The 23,567-nt window shown below is 45.1% G+C and overlaps 1 protein-coding gene across 1 annotated transcript in view; it reads right to left on the reverse strand.

Moving 5' to 3' along the window:
* The window catches only part of SRSF11 (serine and arginine rich splicing factor 11), a 235,526-nt gene extending 212,661 nt beyond the window's left edge, over positions 1 to 22,865 (reverse strand). The window contains exon 1 of the mRNA XM_062582180.1: positions 22,861 to 22,865. The gene's annotated coding sequence lies outside the window, so the exon portion shown is untranslated. The remainder of the gene's footprint in view (positions 1 to 22,860) is intronic.
* Positions 22,866 to 23,567: the final 702 nt, after the last annotated feature.

Below are 23,567 nucleotides of genomic sequence, written 5' to 3' on the forward strand. Positions count from 1 at the left end.
CATAAACCTGACGTGTGGGAAACAAAGTTACTAGAAAAAAAGTGAGGTTACTAACACTCACTTGTAAAAGTATTAGCTCTGAGTAAACTGTAAAAGTTCCACCAAACTGCTACTCACTACAGTCTTCTGGCTGGTTTCTGCTCACAGCTAGAGCTTTGTAGTCCTCAGTCAGTGGTCTATAACGGAGAGGGTGTCCCGGAGGCTATAGCAAAAAAAGTTTTCAAAGTTTCTTTCTGTTTTCTTGGAGCAGAGTTGATTGAAATGAGATCAAAACAAAAGTAGGAAAATAAATCGTTTGAAGTTCTTATGGCAAATCTGGTTTGTCCATTAACCTTGAACCAGAAGTTTAAAACTCCAAGGGCCACGTGATGAAAATGAAATGTCAAGCACTAAGTGTTGCACACTGGAATAGGTGTGTTCCTAGCAGATAGGAACAGGTGTTACACACAAAAAATGTAGAAAAACATTCTATATTTCCGTACATGAAAAGTCTGTGTTAGAAGATTATTATAAGAGTTGGGAAGTCAAGCTGACACAAGTTAGAATATCACAGAACTAATGCTGTTTGTGCATTAATGCAGTTTTGCTCTGCATTTTCATTACATCTTCTTTAATCACGTGGCCTAACACAAGTTTTTCCACAGCGTGCATAACAGACGATACATTACGAACAGCTATTTTCACCTCTGTTTTCTCATCATTCTTCAAAGAACAGTTTTATTCACTGAACACTATTCAAAGCCTCTGAAAGCAGATTTTCTGTATGAAATACGTCTCTGCTAGCATTTTTTTAAAGTGTGAGGATATTTCAGAATGACAGACTATCAGAAACTTGTCTCATAGGCAGAGAATTGTGTTTTTTCCTAGTCTTGTTCTCAAGAAGAAAACATTTGTTCAGGTAAATTATTCAGAATTGGAAAAATTCAGTTCAGGACCTGAAGTTCGACTACGTGGAAACTTTTTCACAAGGCTGAAGAGATGGAAAAGAGCAGATGTCTCATATCCCCGAAAGGGTCTATTTTTCCATCTGTGCTAGCTGATCTTTGGAAAAAAAAATATTATCTCTACCTCCAAACTATGCTTTCCTTAAAAAATTATGCAATTTTTCAAAAAATTCTGGGTATAATTGTGGGGGGGGAACCCCACCCACTATGCAGTCTCCCAAAGAGCCCATAATGACCCTTCCAGCTCTTTCACAGGTAAAAAGTCTTGCTCTTCAGCGCTCACCAAGTTCACTCCTAGGACACGAGGTCAGTAACTCCACATCAGGAACAGACCCTGTCAGACGCAGAAATCCTGACTGTCGGATCGGCACCATCGCTCTCAGCTACGATTAGATCCCACTAGGGCTGTTCATTGCCAGGGGAAGTTCACAGATGCTGTTCTAAATACGCAGCCCAGCACTAGGCACGAAATCCCCCACTGGCAGTGCCAGGGGAAAGCACAGTTGGTTATACCAGAAACTCATCGCACTTTTGATCTCCACAGAAAAGTTTCAGCAGTCAAGAGATGACCAATATTTGAAGGTTAATAGGCTGCTATGGTTAATACGCTGCTTAAGTAAGATTTGAAGGTTAATATGCTGCTTAAGTATTATAGCAGAGACAAGCTATTATTAAGTGTGCAGCACTCTGGAGGATGGTACATGAACTGGGAAGCTCCTGCAGATGTCTATGTGAAAGAGTCTGCTGCAATGGCATTTCAAAAGTGAGATGGACAAAGAGATAAAATGAAATATCACTTTGACTGCAAAATACAAGGAATGGCAAGAACAATACAGGTCTAAGCACTAAGGACTCCCAAAAAAATTAAAAAAATTAAAATTAAAAAAATTAAGCTGCTTATTAAAAATCTTGAAATGGCAACTAAGCTCCGATGAAAACCTGACTCAACAGGGTCATTAGGATACAGAGTATTTAGATGCAATTTCTCCCTTTTGCAGGGAGTCCGAAGAAATTACATGCTGAACATTGTCCCCAAGAAGACCAGCATACACGTAGTTTGTCCTCCTTTGCTGCAATTAGATAATAGGGAACACTAATTCTTTCCTGACTGAAAATGATTCAACTCTAAGATTTCTTTAATATGCTGTGTTCACACTGCTTCATGGAATCATTAATTTCACTCATTGCCTACTGCCAAATAAGAACAAGTATCCAGACATCTTTCGAACATACATGATCACATGAAACACGATCTGCTTACCCTACCTACAGTTTAATCTGTTCCAGGACTATATTTTATTACATGTCCTTCAGAAGGTACTGAGAACCAACAGGAGGTAAAAATTAAGTCTGGGTATCACTGACTGCTGAAGGTCTTTGAAAAGTCATACACCTCCTTAACAATTAGCATCTTCCTTGCTGCTTGAAAGTTTCCATGTCTGCTACTATTATGAGAATGGAAAATTATAACGGAGCAATCCTTACAATTAGTGTGAATTCAATTTTTTAAGGAAAGCATAGTTTGGAGGTAGAGATAATATTGTAAGCTCTTATATCTATGTATATGTGCACACAAACATATAAATTTTGTATCAGAGAAAAGCGCAAATAACAGGCTTTATATTTAATGCTAAAGTGCCTTTTCCTAACCCAAAAGAAAGAAGAAGGTAAAGTTTTCTATTGTAAAATAGATGGAGAAAGAAGATGGATAAGACGCGGTTTCTGTAAGTAATTCAACATTCAGGCTTTTCAGTTCATTAGAAAGATAATGATCTCTCTTCTTCTTCTTGTGAACTATGAACATTCCTCTTAAAGGGTATTGCATTTTAGGGTAGCATTTATTTTCAAGAACAAACTCATTATATTTTGTTATGCTTATATTTCTGTTAATACTTGTTGTGTCTTTTTTGTGCTGTTCACTCCAGGCTGCCAAAGTCAGTGCATTCAGGCTAAGGGACTAGAAAGACGCAAAGTATTTCAGAAGGGATGCAACTCTCTCGGTGGAAGGTGCCCTCAGCACTACCAGAGTCAAGTCCAACTAGGGAGCCCCAGAGACAAACCCTCTCCCTGCCTCCTCGAAGCTGCTCCATCTGACCTCGGTGACACTGCCCGCGAGCTCGTGGCTGTGCAGAGAGCCCTCGGTGCTGGCAAGGGTCCTCACGGAGGTGGGCACAGCGGCTCTTCGTCTCAGTTAACTGAGAAGAGGGCAAGAGGCCTGAAGATGTCTTAACTTGTGGAGTCTGAAAGGCATCGAGAGGGCCCTAAAGATGTTTTAGAATTGGGTCAAGGGAAAGTTTTGATGATGCCTTTGTGAAGCCAGGCTGTTTGGAGGCCAAGGATTTTGGTAACAGTAAAGCCACTGCTTGACAATAGTAAAGCAACTTTAAAGGATATGGACAGAATATTGTAAAGCTATTGTGGTCTTAATGAGGTGAAAATATAGAAGTGGTACACATTAGCGAATCTGGGTTATAAAAAGATATGCTTAAGTAATCACTTTGAAGCTTTTCGAAGAACAACGCCTTTTACAGTTGGCGACTCTCAGCCTGGCGGGTCAATGAAAATGCACACAGCACGGGATAACAAATCGCTGACCAGTGTTTGTTTTCTTATTACCACAAATTGTTCTCTGATAAAGTATGTTAATTCTACCTCTCAGTTGCTCCATAAGTAAGCCTGTAACTAATTATAAAGAGTTCAGTGCGACTAGTCCTAGTCAAAGTTAGCAAGAGTAATTAAAGCTTATCTAATCTCAGTCTCATCTGACAGCCAACACAGGAGAGTATTTTCTGCTTTAACAACATTTACGGATGCTATACCAATTGCAGGAGCTGCAAGAAATGAGTCTTGAGAAATATGAACTATCTTGCCTCTTTACTCTTGTCCTGAATTTATTCCCTGCAGTAAACTAGTGTTTGGGGTGACAGAGGAACAGATGTGGCATCAGAGTTGAGAAAGAAGGTGATCAAGCACCTTCTTCAAGCAAGAAGCATCTTTTTGCAAGAAAGAATATGCAATATCGGAAAGTGAAAACAAAACAAAGCTCCACTGTACAGAGGAATAAAGAACCTTTATTCCCAAACAATACTTTAACATACACCTAGAGGAGGTAGACTTCTTAACGCTTCTAAGGGTGGCCATGGACTAGATCCTACAACCAGTGTAATCCTACCTATCTCCATATGCTTTGGATTTGCCATAAATCAAGTAGCCCTCTAAGTTATTTCACTAAACATGCACCTTACAAGCAGGATAATTGGTTAAATGTATTGGAAGCTATTTTCTTTACTGTATTTCACACAAACTCAGTTAAATTGAAGAAAAACTGGGGGGAAAAATGAAGCCAATTATACAATGGGTTGTTTTTCCCCTCCCCATGGATAATGTATAAAAATAACCAAGCAATTCAAAGAGATGCTTTCCAGAACAAAGATGTCTTGAACAAGGACTAAATATGGTGTGACACTTTGCATCACACCTATTTATGTTAAATCTGTCCACATAAAAATAGCAGTGATGATTAAAGAACACCAGCAGCCCTTTAGTTCTGGCTGGCAGTTTCAGAATCTTAACTTTTAACCTGTGGAAGTTAACATATTGTTGCTAATATAAATGGAAATAATCATTCAGCAGCAGAGTGTTAATGACATTCCATTAAGCAGAGTGCCTTTCCATAGTAGAACAGAAACACAGGCACCAGTCAGCCTTAGAATACGCACAGAAACTTTACTTCCATTAAAAGGGTTTCTGTGCACAGATTATTAAAGCTCATATGCTAGGACACGCAAGATTTTCAAAGTTAATTTTTTAGTACACCCTCTTTCACAAATACTTCCGTAGGAATCCTGAAATAATGGCTTTACTAGGAAAAAATCTCTCAGAATTTATAAAAAATTGTAATGTCGCATGCAATCCCAGAACAAAAATATAAAGAAAAGTGCATTTTACAGCATTAAAAAAAATCTTACAAAAACATAATATATTAACTGAGAATTATTCTAAAATTACATAAAATGGCACATCAGAAGGAAGCCCTAGCTGTTGGCAGAGTCCAGGACACTCATGAAGTTTACCTTCATCCTGGAAATAGCTCTGAATCCAGTGCTTTGTTCTAAGTGACATTTATAAACCACAAACAATGTTGTTCTACCAACCACATCAATAAATGGTTACAAATACAATAAATCTACATTTTAGCCTTTCTAGTATGCATCTTTATCCTGTTAAGTATCCAATAAAAGATATCACTATAAAATATCAGCATTAAATTTCATCTTGAAGCTCCCATGACTTCTTCCTTTCATAAAGCAAGAGACAGATCTACCTAACTCACACTATCAAGAAGTTGCTACAAATGACAGACTTCGATGGCATTGTTGATCCAATTTATTTTAATATTTAAACACTACTTTAAGAATGAAAACACTTGTTTGTGTAAATAAGTTTCTCTCAATTGCAGCCCTTTAAAGAAAGAGGGTTAGACTTTGGAAAGTTTGACCTTCTGGAGAGCAGCTCTGCAGAGGACCTGGGAGTGCTGGTGGATGAGAAGTTGACCACGAGGCAGCAATGTGCCCTTGTGGCCAGGAAGGCCAATGGTCTCCTGGGGTGCATTGGGAAGAGTGTTGCCAGCAGGTCGAGGGAGGTGATCCTGCCCCTCGACTCAGCCCTGGGGAGGCCTCATCTCGAGGACTGTGTCCAGTTCTGGGCTCCCCTGTCCAACAGAGACATGGAGCTACTGGAGAGAGTCCAGCGTAGGGCTACAAGGATGATCCGAGGGCTGGAGCATCTGCCCTATGAGGAACGGCTGCGAGAGCTGGGCCTCTTCAGCCTGGGGAAGAGAAGACTGCGGGGGGATCTTATCAATGTGTACAAGTACCTGAAGGGAGGGTGTCAAGGGGACGGGGCCAAACTCTTTTCAGTTGTCCCATGTGACAGGCCAAGAGGCAATGGGCAGAAACTGAAGCACAGGAAGTTCTGCCTGAACGTGAGGGGGAATTTCTTCCCTGTGAGAGTGACGGCGCACTGGGACAGGTTGCCCAGAGAGGTTGTGGAGTCTCTTTCTCTGGAGATCTTCAATGCCTGCCTGGATGCAACCCTGTCTGCCATGCTCTAGGTGACCGTGCTGAGCAGGGAGGTTAGACTAGATGACCTCCAGAGATCCCTTCTAACCTCACTGATTCCGTGATTCTATGAAGTTGTTAGTATTGATCATAATTAGATTTCTGTACTATAATGATTCATTTTTCTGCTCATATACAAGACTACAACTTTTTTTTTTAATTCACAGGACAACAACGTCTGTATGAATGAACAGCAGTATCTCTGTATTTACACCCGGGCCCAGAGACATGCCTCCCAGCAGGTTACGCAGAGCAATCCACAGGGGCACCAGAGGCAACACAATGCTGTTTTACACTCCAGATACAAACGTGCCCATCCTGGGGACCAGGAGACTGGGGTCAGTGGGGCCACAGCACAGCCACTGAAGATGCACTGCGCTGCCCCACGGGGATGCAGGTGCCCAGCACATCCCACAAGACAAACCTCTGCACTAGCCCCTGCACCCCATGGGAGGAGACCGACCGAGACAGCCACTCAGGCCAGGAGACACAGCCCTAGTTCATGGTTCCACTATGTCACACGCCCTGAGGCCAAGAGACAAGGCCAGCTCACCCACGGACAGCGGGATCCCACCAGACCCAGCAGCGCTGCTGGCTCCCATCGGAGCTCTCCTGGATGGCCGAGGGCGCTGCTGAGGCTCCATGCTGTGGCCCTCAGCTCCCCGTGGCTCCTTCCTCCCCCTCCCTTCCGTGCATGGTTGCCGATATCCGTGCAGGCTGGGTGACCGTCCTCCTGTACCCACAAGCCTCACAGTGAGGGCAGGAGCCCCAAACCCACATGGTCGCACGCCATGCACTGAGCCATGCTCTATGGACCCTCCTGTTCTCCGGGGCAGCACGCGTCATCCCTCCAGCCTCAACCTCTGGCTTTGCCAGCAGCTATCTTGGATTAAGCCTCACAATTTCTTATCCTGTATATAATTGTGAGCATTAAAAAGCCTTCCTTTTACAAAACATTTGCAGGGTGTTATGCCTTTGGGCGGGAATACCTAGAGCAAAAATGACTATTTCTCAATAAAATCCCTTCAAAGGGGAAGACTGAACTAGCTTTGTAATTCTGCTCTCCTATCATCCTGACGAAGTCTTCATCCTTTATTACATATTTTCATAGATCTGTAGCCTGTCTCTCATCAGCATTTGTTCAGAACATCACAAGTACTCTGGTAAGTCATTTATTTCATAAATTCCACTGCAGAACATGGCAAGATATCTTCTGGTGTATCAGTGAAAAGCATGTCATATCTCTGGGCAATGTGTCACTTCGTCATGACATACAGAAATCTTAGCTTCTTTACAGTACTCTGTTGTCCGTAGAGTCAAGAGACTGTAACAACTCAGATGTCAAAACGGCTGAGCATCAGGAGGAGCGTGCGATCGCAAGGCAAAGGCAAAGAGGGGACATAACGCAAGACAAACCCTCGCAGCCCTGCTGTTCTCAGGTAGTTATCCTTTAGCTTGGCACCTATCCACCGGTAGCTGTTGAAGAATGTCAACCATTTCTAAAAACAGTATTTGTATGATTTGCAAGACAGAGTAGGTTTTACTATGAGATATTTTTGCCAGGAAGAAAAAAGACCATTTTATATTTCTGGTTCATAATCAATACCCAGTCTACAAGTCACCAGGAAGATGAAACTGCATTATTACTGCAGCAGAAAGCTCTGATGGGTTTAAGAAAAAAAATCCTCACCATGTAAGGGCTGTGAACATTTTCCCACTTAAGACAATGTGTGGGATCATATTCACAGACACAGAAATATGTTCTGTTCTCTTACACCCACAAGTCCTAGAACACTAGGCTGAAGTGCTGGCAAGAATAAGAACCATTTGTTAAATTAAAAAAAAAAAAAAGCCTCGCATAATTACTGAACTGTTGAAAGCTACCAATTTAGTACTCAGGTTTTAAAATTTTAGAATTTTTATTGTAACAACAGCTAAAGTTTCAGTATGCCTAGATGTGGAAATGCATAACCCATGAAGCATATAGTTTGATCACTGTATCAATACCCGAGGCAAAATTAAACATAAGGTAGAAAAAGATCTTTTCACCACTCAAACAACATCTTTAGTAGATTTTACGGCAATTATACACTGAAGCTGCCCACCACATAACAGGAGGCACCTTCCTGCTGGAGACGACGCATTCCCCTACTCCATCGTCCTTAGTCTATTTGATTTCACCATCACCTCCTGCAGCTTTCAGGAGAACCTCGGCCACTACACTCACCATCCCCTGGTGTCACACATCTGCTCCAGTCTGGCAAACTGCCCTTTTATTAATATGGGGGGGGGAGGTGATGGGGGCACCATAAATACCTTGCCAAGTGTCTAGCAGAGATGAAAAGCAGCTTCTGCCTGGAAGGCTCCTGCTTGCCAGTGGACAAACACCAAGAACAGCAGCAGTGAAGGGAAGATGGGAATATGGTTTTGGAAACATGTGGTGCTTGAACACGGGGTTTTCTGATACATTCGAGAGTAAAGTGATGCAAGAGAGAAGCAGATAGCACGAGAGGTTGGTAGGTTTTAATGAGAGAAGAGCTTGACAACGCAGCAGCCTGTGATCTGGGAGACAGAGCTCCTGACCCTGCTGGGAGTAGCCACTGTGATTCCCAGCTCTTCCACTAGCACCTGCGAGCTACAACTCAGCTCTCCATCTGTAAAAAGCCACCGAAGTTCCCCTCCTGACAACTTCTCTCATCTACAGAGATGTTATTCTGAGTTTCAAGTTCCACCTCTCACTAGTGCTTATTCACCACCTACTACAGTTAAGACCCCACAGCTACTCAAGACGAACTAATGCAAACAGAAAAAGCAAAAGACAGCACCGATGATGGCCTCTCACCAAGAACACACGGCCCTTGTGTTCTTACAATAAAGGTGTAAGTTATTTGTGTTAACAGTGGGGTTCCTTTAAGAGTACTTTGCAGTATGTCATGTTTCTTCTAATTTTTCTTTAAATCAACTGCAGTTGAAAAAGGTACAAAAAAAGCACAGAATTTAAAATCATTTGAAACAGCAACTGAAAAATAATCCAAGTCAACCAAAGTTCTAAATTCAGTTTAATTGTCCACTTCACACCAGTATCTCCCTGAGGAAAAGAGGATCAACCACATGACTTGAAGTCAGCAGCTACAGACCACTGATAATTACAATTAATCAGCTGATATATAAAGTCTGTTCTGTTATGATACTAATTACACCACACAACATGAACTTCCAAGAACACGTGGATTTCTGTTTATTGAATGCTCTTCAAAAATGTATTTTATACTTGTAAAATTGCTCTATTGATAGCCCATGTCATATCTTCCAAGCATGAAAACTCAGTGATAAACTAAGCGCCAGAGACTTTACAAGTATGTCTTTACATCTTAAGCACATCATAGGGGAAAATAGTAATAATTGTCAATTTACACGATCCAAGTGCTGTATATTTGGTTCCTAATGAGAAGTATTTGCTCAACAAGCACTGTACCCACAGCAGTCCCACCTACTGCTGTACCCATTTGATTACTGGCCCTGAATAAGCTATATTGCTGTACTTCACCCATCTGAGACAGTGGGCAGAAAAAGTCTGAATCCACCTCCTATACTTTTAGGCAGACAAACTTTCTTTCCTCAAATCTTCTTTGTATTAGCTGTCATTTTCTTTTTTTTCTAGCAAAATATTTGGAAAGAAATAGCATTTCCTCCAATAAGCTTAAACTCACATAGCTATGCATTTATTTCACTCTAGATAGTGTATTAACTAAAAGACGGAAAATGTTCTCCTCCTTATATAACGGAAAACCTTTCCATGCTTTGAGGTTCCCTTTCTCATTTATTGACCGCAACTTGATCCCTTAACATTTTAACTGCTCCCCTCACCAGATCACCTCTACAGCTGTACCTAAGTCTATGCTCCTTTCTGTCACAATTTTGTATCTCCCTATCAAAGTGCTCACCTTCCAATGGCAGCTTCTCTGTTGTGCCAGGAGAGCTCTCATATTAAGTTTCACCCAATCTTCCTGACCATTATATCTCTACCTTTGACTTTCTCCTTTAGAGAAGTCATGCTGAAAGGCACATATCTGCCCAATGCAGATGCACACTAAGACACTTGGGATTTATCTGCTATCAAATTGCTGCATTCAAAAAAAATGTATATCTATTTATATATATATGACAAAAAACTAGCAGTTCTAAAGTACTTTTCATAAGATTTGATGCAATCTGCCATGCTAGAAAAATAAGCCTACAGAAATCACTAAAATTAGAGAGAGGCAAGACAAAAACTGAAGGGACACAGTGGCTCTAAGAAATCTTAGGGCTTAATATAACATTTAGGTGCTTAGTCTATGCTCAGCTTAGATCTACTGAGTCATTAGTTTGAATGATAAAGTAGCATTGAATATTTCTGGTACAGTTTTCTATATTACACTTTACATGGTTATCAATACGCACTTGCAAATACGTATACAACGGGCCATCCTATTTTCAAAGTGTCTAGGGAGATCTTATGGATCTTACACTTTTACCTAAAGGAAAATGTACTTTCTTATACTGGACCATCTATCATGTAAGCACGTAAGTCACATCATTATATGGCTTAATATTAGTTGAACATTTCATACACTAAAATTCACCATTTCTGAAGCATTATCCAACCTTCGCTGCACATCATCAGTTCTCCACCCCATCACCGATCTCAGATGCTAAATGGCAGCTCCCGGGAAACAGCATCTGTTTCACAGCCCCCCTCGCATCCGATCGGCAGACCTCGTTGGCTGAGGCAAAAGCCGTGGGATGGTGCACAGCCGGGCACAGAGCTGCCTGTGGCAGCTCTGCCCCACGGCAAGGTCTGTCCCGCAGCCCCTGGGAGGCGAGCGCAGCCGCCCGCGTGTGCCAGCAGCTCTGCAACGGGCAGAGTGGGTGAGTGTCTATCTGCTGCCCACTGTCGCGTGTGGGTTATCCCTACTTGCTGGGTTTAGGACGAAGTTCAATGCACAGCGCAGTACTTCCCATTACTGGCACTGTTCTAAGATCCATGCACACAACCAACGCTTTGTACAGATGAAAATACCTCAAGGGCTATTAATTCCTTGTCAAGGGCTATTAATTCCTTGTTAATCTGAAGTTTTCTGGCTTTAACGGCATGCACACACTGTTGCCTTGAAATACCAGATAATGGACAACCTTTCTTTTAAAATCCCTTTCAGAAGTGACTACTACTTTAACAGATTTTTAATGAATGATTTTCAAGTGTTGGTAAATTCAAATGGAACAAAGGAGTGAAGAATTTGCTCATCAGCACGCATAACTCCTTCCTTTGATGGACTCTCGCAATTGCCACAAACGCTGTTCCTGCCATCTTCCGAGCAGCTGCCTGCAGTCAGGCTCCACAGAAAGAAACGTTTGCTTTTTACCTGTTCTTCCTTACTTGTTAAACGTCTTATGTATCATTTACAATTAGCAGTGGTTAATTGCAGAAATCAGTTTAATACAAAAATCACCTTAAAATATGCAAATTTGTATAACAAAACCACACAAAAAAGCTCCACCTCTGTGAGATATTAGAAAAAAATTGTATGTATGACTGAAAAACAGTTTTCCACATCAAACATTAACAAAGGTTGAAGTTCAAATGGGCATCAAGCTTTCATGACACATCAAGATATTTGATTACAAGATCACTAAATTAAAACAGCTTCTGAAGCACAGACTGCTTGAAAACAAAGAAACCTTCTTCCACTGGTATTGCACAAAAAGAATACATGACCTTCTCAGAAGTCTGATTCCTTTTCCTTCTCTAAAAAGGTACTTATGAACCACAGCGGCATCGATATTCTTAAAAAAGAGGACATGTTTTCCAAGATACACAATTTCTTTATAATTACATAGATGCTGAAATTAGCCTGCTGCTCGTATTTCTTTAAGAAAGTCCTGCTACTTCCAAACGAGTAGCTGTAATATGTAATGTAGAGGTTGCCATGGCAAGCATACATTCTCGGTTGGGTATCAGAGTAAGCTGATGCGCAAGAGCAAAACCCACAAGATTAAGTCACTTCTCTTGTCTTTTAACTATGGAGAAAAACATATTATATCTCATCTATCCCTAAACATCAAAATCACCCGGAACATCTCAGGTTAAAAATCAAGAATGCCACATGGCTCAGGTTTTTAGCTGAAGATCACAGATGTGCATAGACAAAAAGACTTAAACGTAGCGACAGGCATGCCAGAAATAGCCAAGACATACATTATTTTTACCTCCCTAAAACCAAGAAACTTTCACCGGCGCTTCCACTAGCGCAAGCCTTCACCAGGGACAAGCCCGGGGAGCCCGGGCGCTGGGCGCGCACTCCCCGCTGCCGCACCCGCACCTCGGCCGGTGCGGGGAGCCGCAGGCCCTGACGCCCCGCACGCAGCCCCCCGGCACGCGGGAGCGGCCCGGGGCGTCCTCGGTTCAGCAGCAACAGGGACGAGCTCGTACCTACTGTCTACGGCTCCCGAAGGAATTACAAGCAACCAACTTCCACCACGCGTTATCCTTCCTCCAAGCGGTCAAGCTGCGAGACCCCGGGCGCGTCGGGAGAGCCGACGGCGCCTAAGGCACATGGGAGCGAGGGGCGCCGCGGCGGGCGGCGGGCGGCGGCGGCTGCGCGGCGGCGGCTGCAAGGGGCGCAGCATCGTCCCGGAGCCCTGCCAAGCCGGGCGCCTTCCCCGCGCGAGGCGAACGAGCACAGGCGCCGGCGCGGGCCGCGCGGGCCGAGCCTGCGGGCGAGGCGGCGCAGCCCGGGGGGGCCCCGCGGCCCGGCCCCCGCCCTGCCTCCGCCCGCGCCCGCGGCCGCCCCCGCCCTGCCCCGCGGGGCCCCGGCCGCCGCCCGCGCAGCCCCCGGCCGCGGCGGTACTCACGCTGCAGGCGGGAGCGCGCGCCCATGCGCCGCCGAGCCGCCGTCCGGGGGCGCGGAGCCTGCGGGGGCGCCGCCAGGGCTGCCCGCGCCCGCGGCTCGCCGCCGCCGCCGCCGCACCGCACCGCGCCGCGCCGCGCAGGACCCGCCTCCGTGCGCACCGCGGGGCGGCGCCCGGGCGCCGAGGCGGTGGCGGCGGGAGGGGCGGGGCCGCTGCGCGCCCGCGCTGCGCTGCGCTCCGCGGCGGCGCCGCCCCGCGCCTGCCCGGCCCCTCTGCTCGCCGCCGCGGAGCGCCGCGCGCACCCCCGCGGAGGCGCCCGCGGAGCCGCGCCGCGCCTGCAGCCCCACAGCACCCCCGGGCGCTGCCCGGCCGCACGGCACCCCGCGGGCGGGCAGGGCCCCGCCGGCCGCTTCCTCCCCCCGGCCCGGTGCCGGCGTCGGGCAGCTGCAGGCGGGCGCCGTCGCTCGGCCCCGAGCGCGGACGGGGACGCCGGTGCGGCGGGGGCAGGCGGTGCCGGCGCGGGCGGGCCCCGCGGCGCCCCGAGCGCCCCGCCAGCGCGGGGGCAGCCGGGGCACCGGCGCCAGACCGTCACCTGCTGCCGTTGGCTGCTCTGACGTCGCATCGGGGCCCGTCTGGAGGAACCTGGAGGTCCCGCGTTTGCCGTGCAGCTCCCTTGGTGCGCTCAAGCGCAGTTATTGCAGCTGGCAAGTTATTCCAGGGCAAACATCAAGCAGGTGTTGGCGTGTTTGCTTTCAGTATTTGTAATCAAATGCATCAAAACTCTCTGCAAAGCCTCCTTCGCACCTGGCACTTGACATTCGCTGTCCACCTCCACCGTTGCTCCTCTCGGAGGTCTCGCTCCTGTGGTGGCCGCTGCATGGGGCAGCCAGCGGCGGGCAGGAGCGGCAGCAGCCCCGGCGGAGCGTGCTGCAGAGTCACCCAGCACACAGGAGCTTTCTGCCTGCGGACAGGGAAGGCAGTTTTTAGGAGCTGGCGGAGGATCACTGAAGAGTTTATGCCCAGCATAGAGGTTTCCATCCCTGTTCGATGTGGCTAATCCCCACGGCAGAGAGAACCTCTTCCTGCTGCCAGCATCCACGGTGGGCAAGCAGCAGAGGTCAAACACCTCCCGCAGGAATGCAGCCAGTGCGGACGCTCCCCTGCCTTCCTGTTCTCTGAAATCTGGCTCCAAATAGCTTTGCTCCACCAAAATTTCTGTATTTTTTGAAGCAGCTATTGAACAGTTTGATTTCAGCAGTCACCTGGGATGTAGTCTTTAATTTTAGCAACAAAGTGTTTGCTTTCCTAGGTATAATCTGTAACTCTACAAGACGTTAGTTATAATGTGTTTCCTCCAGGTTGGTTCCTGGGGTTTTGCAGCCGGAGGAAGGTGGGCAGCATCTCTTGCACCGCATGCAGCAGCTGCAGAGGAGCTGCCCCGTGCTGCCAGCCGACACTACGGCCTTTGCTGTTCCAGCTGGCGCCGAGTCCCGCCCGCGGCCTGGTGTACCTGTCGAGTTACCGCACTGTGTAATGAGCAACTGTGAATTGAAACAGTCTTTCAGCCCATCAGAGGAGGGAAGACGCCTTTGGTGCTACAACCAGTTGTGCATAAGGTGGCTTCAGGCGTTTGGACACTGCTCGGGATGCAGCCAATGTGCAGAAGGGCTCCAGCCCTCCTGGGAAGGCCAATGCCAGCCGGCTCTGGAGTGACAGGGGTATGTCAGGAACAGCTTCTGCTCGGTGGATGATGCAGATTTATCCCCCAAGAGACCCACTGCAGCACAAGAGCGTTGGGTTTGCTATAGCGGGGAGTTCTTCTCATGTATTCTCTAAAAACCTGTGAAACGCTTCCAAAATTTTGCAAAACAAAAAGCCTTTTAACTGGCAAACACCTGGAAGACTCTCATACTTACCAATAAAATATAGCTGGATCCTTCTTCCCAGTAAAGGCAAGTGTTGAGTGGGAGAAACCCTCGGGCATTGCCTTGCTGGAGCTGCAGCCAAACCAAGAAGAGGCAGGAAGGATGCAGGTTTTCCAGAGATGAGAAAGGGATCAGGGCCCATGAAGGTGATGGCCCAAGAAATGGCACGTAAGGGTAGTTCAGCTCTAAGCTTAGGGCTTTATTTCCTGCTTAACATGACTGAGATTGCAGCATTCATAACGAGACTTTCCTCTTTCAGATACCTGCCCTGTTACTGTCCTATTGTCTCCTATCAGAGATCTTCCTGAGCCTCTTGCACTTATTCCATGGCCTTTGCAGTGCTGGAAATACAGGTTTTTCTGTTGTTTCTTCCTCAATTTTGTCCATGAAAAATCATTGAAAAGTACTATAGGGACATTTTTGTTAATATAAGAAGTGCAGGCATTTGGGGCAGGTTGGAGATTCTGCAGAGATGGCAACCAGCTTGAGATGATGGATAGACAGATTGCCCATGTGGGCAAAACCCACCTCTGCTACAGGCAGTGGAGGGGAGCAGCCCTGATTTCAGGGGGCTGCAGCTCTCGCCCGTCAGGCCAGTGGCTGAAATTGCAAGCAGTGTGCAGTGCCGCAAAGAGCCACCTGAGTCCTGGTGTTTCTGCTGTGGCTGTGGCAAGGGACCTGCTCATCCCCCCAACTAGCAACATGGGGTCAGGATGAAGCCCCAAGAGCAGTAAGTGACAAATTCTGAAAGGCAGCAGTATCTATAACTCTCGCCATCTACGCATCTTTCTGTATACACTCCTCACAAAACAACATTCCATGCAGTGACTTCCTGATGTTTGAAGCTGGCTTATCCAGGCTCCAGCGGCAGTCTCCCAAAGCTGTGGCTCTGCCTTGGCCGCAGAGCGGTGGCATGCCCTCGTCGACTCCTGCAGCACCCAGGGCTGTGAGGTTATGGCTGTACCTGAAACAGCGTGGGGAGTAAATGCACTGACACCGCAGTAATGGAAGGGTCCGACTTCATAGCTCGGTGCGATTGGTACACTGCAAAGGAGAATGGGATTCGTATGAGAATCTTTAGCAATGAAGAAAATGAGTGCAACTTGATAGACTCTAAAGCATCATAGTTAAACATATAAAGGTGGAAAATGGCTGTTCCTGAGCCACTCAGCTGGACTACATACATACTCATAGTTAAGCTAGGCAACTTCTTAACTATTGCCAGTGCTAGCGGTGCTGAAGGATGACTCGAGAGAACACCAGGCCCAGAGGAGCTCCAGCGCTAAACCACGGCATTCCCAGCCCCGCTCGGGACAGCTCCGGCAGTGTCACCTGCAGCCGGACAGCTGGGATTTTTGTACTTACCTCTCTGTAGTGCCGTCTCCGGCACTGAGAGAGCCAATATGGATAGCAGTATCCAGATGAACAAGAGCTGAATTACTGTAGTCAGGTGTGTTTGTAAAACTTTGCTGTGTCACAAACAGCTGCTATGTTACACTATACTGCAGAGCAAAAAGGATACATTTGCAATAAAACCAGAATTAGGTTATGACAATCACTAATGAAGCAGCATATGGTTAGACAGAGATATTACATCCTTCTACGCGAGTACAAAGGAGTCCCCGGAAAAAAAGCTCAATCTTTTTGTTAAGTGATTATCATTTTACATGTATTATTACTTCTCTTTGTGGATAACACGGAAGTGGTCAAATATCACATAAAGAGCATCATGAATCCTGAATCACTGCTTAATTCAAAATCCTGTTTTTGCTTAGTCTTACTTGAGCTTCATACTGGCTTCATTTCAGCTAACTTCAGCAGATAAATGCCAAACCTAGACAAATGAAGATGAGGCCCAAACATTTGCTTTATCCAAAAAATATGGCTCTGGAGTATATCCCTAAACATTTCTCAATACAAAAACAAAATTGAGTAGTTGAACAAGAACACAGCCTAGGCTTCAAAATGTGTAACTCAATGCATTTTCACTGGCCTACACACGTAAATAACCTCCCCTCCATGGTGACTTCTATTCATTTGTAGATCTGGCTAATGAAAGTTTTAAAAGAACAACATTCCTTCAGCAAACTGTATTAGAAAACTAGGTGCCCTCCTTAACTGAATTCTGCAAGTTTGATTTTACTTGTGTTTGTTGGAGTTATACTAGCTAGGAAGACGGCCTGGTCAAGCAGAGGACTGGTTTAAAACTGGCAACATTGAAATGAAAGTATTTTTTTCCTTTTTATAAAGCCTGAAATACAAGGAGAAACAATATTCACTAAGGATAAATTTCTTGTTTCTAGTAAATGATGCTGCTGCACAGCTTTGAAAATTTTCTCTGTAGAATCCTCCATGCAGTTTTTTCATCTGGTTGTACTAGGTCCTCTCCAATGGTACTTTATATACTTCCAAACAAGGAAAATACTCATTTTTGGAGGCTTTAGTATACAGGTTGGGAAGAGTGGATGACTCAGGGGTCATCATGGTGTATATGGGCATTTATTTTTAGGCCCCATTCTAAATAGGTGAAAGCAGATGATAACTAAAAGCTCAGTTGGTTACTACAAAACGGTAACTGTCGATTCTCGTTGGGGCATACAGCAGGCATTTACCTATTTTCTGGCCTTCTTAGGAAAAAGGCTGTGAGATCCCTTAGTCCATGAAAAAAGTTTCCAGGCACAGTGCTGGAACCATTAGATGTGGGAGGACTGGAAGAAGGGACAAATTACAGGAAAAGTCCTAACCTCGGTGGTCCCTCACACCTTTCTGCTCGTTACAGAATTTAGGAGACTGCGCAGAGGCATGAAAAAAGTATGATTAAAAAGAAGAAAAAAAAATAACAGAAACTGAAAAGCAGGCTAATATAAAACTGAATTCCAAGTCTGACTTGACCAGTGCAATTTATGCCCCCCAAAGAACAGACTACCACTCTGGCAACACTCTCCACTACACTAGTAAAAATAGAGTTATCTCTGTTAAGATTTGGGGATTTTAGTACTATAAATGAAATATTGCAAGAGCTCTTACATCAGGAGGGCATCAGGAATTGTATCAACATTTCGTGAACTTTCCTCTTTTACACTGAGATCTAATGACAGACTATGAATATGACAACCTGGTGAGTTAAGTGAAACTTTGGCAAAGGTTGATGTGAAGAATTGACTGCAAGTGGAAAGAAGGAGAGATGATCTGTGCGGATGGGTTGAAATCTGATCCTGGAACTCAGTGGAGTAACTTTGGATATTTGCATTCCTGAGGCCTCTTTCAGTATCCGTTTCCTTGAAGTAGGTCAAAAAATTCAAATTAAATTGCTTCAGACAAAGTTAACTTCTCTGAAATGCATAATGTCAGCTGGAAATAAAGTCAAAAGTTATTATAACCCTTTTTCAAAACGAAACAAGTCATTCCATCTAATATGAAAATATTTAATCTGTAACATGCGGAAGCTCCTTAAAAAAATTTAAAATATAATGACCAGTTTTCTTAAATTGCTCCATCTTCTCTGTAGGGAGAATTAAAACACCTTTGAGGGTCCTTTGTGGAGAGTCCTTTCTGATTTATCCTGCAGCATTTTTCAAGACGTTTGGGATACAGGGGACCGAGAAGGAAGAAACTGTGATTCTGCAGCTGCTGCAGTCCTGGCAAGAAGCAGATGCCAGGAATGGCCCAGGAGCCCTTGCAGCCCACACGGCTGCTCCTGCCCCAAGGGGAAGTGCTGCAAAGACAAGTAAAAGGGGACTGGGATGGTAGCCCAGGCTCAAAATGGGAATGGGAATGGGAATGGCCCCAAGCTGAATCTCTGCTACAGGTGAGTCAGGTCAGAGCAGTATTGAAGTAAGTTGCTTATTCATTTACTGATGTTGTAATTAACGTTGACATTGAGATGATATGCTAGGGATCCTGGGACCTATGATGCCTGTGACACTGGTCAGAGCGGCTGTTGGAAGAATCACTAATTCTCTACTTCCATTTTGTGTTCCCCCAAACCTTGTACCTGTCTCCCAGGAGCTGGTTTTCAGATGGGGGATAAAAGCCCTTACTACTATTTAAATTTCATTCTGTAGAAAGAAGACTGAGCTCTCCAGTTGATCCAGCAAAAAGTATTTAAATGTCTGCTTCAAACCTAATTACAGCTGTCTCTTAAATCCATAATTTCATCTAAATTTGCCACAATTCATGCCTGACTTTCTCTGTCAGAACAACCTGCATGGAGAACAGATGAAGGTCATTCTTAATTCTGCTGCTAACATAGGGAAATTAGTATTGCTTTGATGCGGAGGCTTCCCACTAGTATTTTCTGTCAGTGCTGGCGAAGTTGTTGGCTATTACATTTTTGCTATACCTCTCATCAAAGAACACACACAGTGCTTTCCTCCTAGCACCGAGTGAAGAAAATTTGACTTCCCTCCTTTGCTGCAGTGGGCTGCACTCTGCAGCAAGCATGTGTCAAAAATACATTGCAGATACTGCAGCAGTAACAAATACTCGCCATGTGCTCCATTATATTTTCACAGAAACAGTCTGTGTTTATTCCCTGTTTCATATCCTTCTGACCTTTAAAATACTTGAATTCTCTCTACCTCTAAAATTAAAATCTATGCAGTGTAGGCGAGGTGCTCAGAAAGGAAACCTGTCAGCAGGCGCTCGCTGAGCCTCTTCGCGTTAGTGCTGCTGGGGCAGGGAGCCGCGACACGGAGAGCCTGGCCCCAGCCCACAGGGCCTGGCACAGCCTGTCTCAGCAGCACGTGCCTCCAGCATGGAACAGTTTCCATTCACGAAACATCGCTGCTCCAAATCTGCGAAATAACACTAATGACAAGTAGTAATCCTGTGATGGATGCACATTAAAATGGTTGTAAGGATGGAGACCATGCCAGTCATAATAAAGATGTATGTAACTGTGAAGACAGACTTCAAGTTCAATGAATTGATAATTCAGGTTAATTTAAAGTTCGGGAATGTACAGTTGGGACACCTAAGCCATCTTCCTTCTGTCCAGACAGCAGTAACACCAGACATTAATCATAAAATTATCATCATTTGGTATAGTGCTTACTCTCTCAAGTTCAATTCAAGTTATATTCACAGACATACGTATTTCACTTTACTCTCTTCATGGTGTCATCAAATAGCAGGGGGAAGGTTGACCGAAGAGGCCCAGGAGCCCTGAATTATCCTTCTCATTTGCCACTGCCTGGCAATTAAATGAGGTGTCTTTGTTCATTTGGGTTAGGGTCAAACTCTGTCCTCATTTGAAAAACAAACAAAAAATGCTCATGCAGTTACCCTCATTTACTGCGGTCATGCTATTTGTACTATCGTGCATTTCTGTATCGACGCGCTCTTTAGGGACCCGCCTCTACTCTGTAAACCCTGACCGATGCTGTCTTACAGGAGCCTGGCAGGCAGGTGATTTTACACATGGTTCACAAGTAACAGGAGATGTATATCCACATTCTCATTTACAAACCAGCATGTGTGCATACATGTTGTCCCAGAAGTTAACAAAATCCTATCTTCATATATTGACAAAAATACACAGGGCCTGCCTGAACGCAGAGTTTACACCTTCACTTGGGAAGCTCTTTGCACCTTGGAGCCACTCTCTGCCGGGTTTTTACTGTCAGACACTCGAGGGCACCACCGAGCCTGTCCTCGCCCAAAAAGGCAGCCCCATTCGCCGCGAGCACAGAGGCTGCACCAGAAATGCTCCAGGGGACCCCCCTAAGCTCGCGCAGGGCGTGCGGGGCAGTGGACTAAGTCTCTCTGCCTGCACTCCTGGCTCTTCTATATAACTGTCTCTTCCATTCCCCACACATTGCACGTATACATCCAAGAGCAAATATTCCTTCAGGCAAATGAGAGATGAAACCCAGCTATCAGGCAATCCAGTGTTACCCCTCCATAAAGGCAAGCAGTTATCATTAGTGCAGTTTTAACTGCCCTAAGTAACTGCAGCTTTCACACTTCCCTCAGAACTCTGTTCATAACAAACCCTTCAGGATTCTTTTTTTAAATGCTTATTTTCCTTGTCCTGATCTCATCTTGTTATTTAGAGGTATCAATCTATGTGAATCACTCCAAATAATTTCTAGGATTCTGGATATTGTACAATTCACCCCTACTCATATATCTGTAAATGATTTCCAAACAGTTGCTGCACAAAGTTTTACATTTTACACTGCAGTGACACTCTGGGATTGTTCTTGGTCCTTAAGTTTATTGGCATCAGCTGCCGCTGAAGGCTCTTTCCAAGAGCAGCGGAGCACAGCAGAGCGGAGAGAGCAGCGAAGAGGAGAGGAAAGGAGCAGGGCGCAGAGCAGAGGAGAAGGTAGTCCTTGTCCCTGGTGCCTGAATCTTGGCAAGGCTCCTAATGCAGCATCATTGGCGTATCTCAAAAAATAGCCATTTATGTTCCGGTTTATTGCTTTCTTATTATGATCATTCTACAGCAGGAATAATATTCACAGCAATTGTAAATGGCTTTGCAGTTACCAAAACCATGAGCTTTGTTTTGGTATTTAATCAACCATAAAATGGCTGATTTTTTTCATTTAATACTATGAACATTACCTCTTACATAAAAGTATTAAAAGCACAACAATAGATGATGGTGACATGAATCTTTGGGGACAGGTTAAGATCACATTAGTAAAAATACCAACCCTCCATTGGCACAGGCCTCTCACTTGGCCAAGAACATTTATGATCCCTTAGGATTTCAGTGAGTTTATCCACTGTATACCCAGGAGGGAAAATAACCAACAAACACATCATTGGATCTGGACCGAAGGAAATACTGTTGTCCACTGTAAATCCTAGTGAAATTAATTAAGTTTCCATTAACTTCAGTGGGTCAGGCACAGGGGTTAGTCAAAAGCAAGAACCATCACATTTCCCCTGGTATTTTTCTCCAGGGAACATCGTGGTGGAGGGTGGGACGTCGGCTGGGACTGGTAGCGCACAGCGTGCCCAGGGCACTGGCACCCGTCTTCACAGGACTTACAAAATCAGGTCCTTGAACCAGACTCTCAGGCTGCTATTTCAGGAGAGTTAGATACTCCTGGAATTTCTTTTTTCAGAAGAAATGATAGGAAAGATCTTTTTCAAAAGTCGGCCTAGTATGGAGTCAAAATAAAGAATTCTGGGGAGGAACTGGCACTGGTGGGTTTCTGCCTGAAGATCCCCTTTTCATACTTCCAAAACTCATGAGTACATGGATTCAAGCCTTCCTTTCCAATTGGCCCACCTACACCAGCGCTATGGAAGTCACAGCACTGACTTAGACACGTATTACCTGGCTACTCTGTAAGGCCAGTCACCATGAGCTAGTGACATTAATGAGCACACAGTTGATTTCAGTTGTGTTTTTTTTTTAACTCTAATGGAAAAGCTGGAAGATGGTGGAGGCACAGGCTCAGCCCTGGGAACGCAGGGCTGCTCAGCCGCCCTGCTCGTGCCGAGCTCGCTCTAGACCCACACTGGGCTCCTTCGGCAGCTCTCGCGAAGGGCTCCATCTGGCTCTTGCCGTGGTCAATTGGTGCATCTCCACTGAATTCAACGTGCACTAGACTGGAGACTGAGTAAACTTCAGCACACTCATTTTTTGCCTAATATCCTCTTGGCATTTAAAAATAGAACTGTTACTAAGCAATGGCAGTTAAGTAGAAAGCAAAGCCTATTGAGGATTGTTTCTGTGAACAGGTATTTTTCCTAGTTTAAGTACTGTAACACTGTGGATTGACAAATTATGAATCAGAGCTCTCCCTCCCCCATCACAGGTTGCTTCTGTTCGTGCTATCCTAGAAGAATAACAGCAGTAAGATCTAGGAGCTGTTTATTTTCATTCTGATTTTGAATACCTAGGTTTGCAGGTCACATTTTCAAGTCTTTCCATGTTTTAATATCTCTCCCCTCTCCCCCCCTCCCCGCCAAAAAGTGGGATGACATTATCATGTAACAACATAACTGCTGGGGGCCAGAGTTTAAGAAACATCTACAATCTTTACAGTTGAAAGCATGATATTAACAACCTCTCCGAAAGCACCCACAGTCTGCTTTGTGTCAAACAAACCTCTTTACTCTGATAGCCCCTACCAGACCACTGAGGTTGTACGGATCCTCTTAGCATACGACATGAAAGAGCTGAGAGATGACTCCAGATTGGTATTTGGCATTTTTGCAGAAATTGTATAGTCTGTATTAATTAAAGCTATGGTTGAGGAGCAGACCATCAATCTCACCTGCATGGTATTAACTGGCCAGCAAGGAAGGCTGCATGCAGTGGGCAGGCAACAGAGACTACCACAAAGTACAGGAGCCAGCAGCAGGGCAGGGAGAGAAAGATGTGTCATAAAACACAAAAAAAGAAGTCCATTACTGCCAGGAGTTTTACAGAGTCGGCTGAGTATTTTTCATTGTTATTTGGTCTCTTTTTTTCACCTTCCATTTCCATTGCAGCTTTATGGAAATCAACCTGATTAAAATATTGAGCTGGAAAAGGCTGCCCTGGGAAGTGAGCAGCACTCAGTAATCACTGCACAAACTGCAGCTTCACATCAATTACGGTCCCACAGGGACCCAGAACTCTAACTTCTCCCTCACTACTTGGTTAAATACTCACAGGTATCCCAATCTGTATCTTCACTGGGAACGTTTACCTGCTATTCACTTGATTTCCACCGTGA

Source organism: Rhea pennata, chromosome 8, assembly GCF_028389875.1.
Source record: "Rhea pennata isolate bPtePen1 chromosome 8, bPtePen1.pri, whole genome shotgun sequence".
NCBI lineage: Eukaryota > Metazoa > Chordata > Aves > Rheiformes > Rheidae > Rhea > Rhea pennata.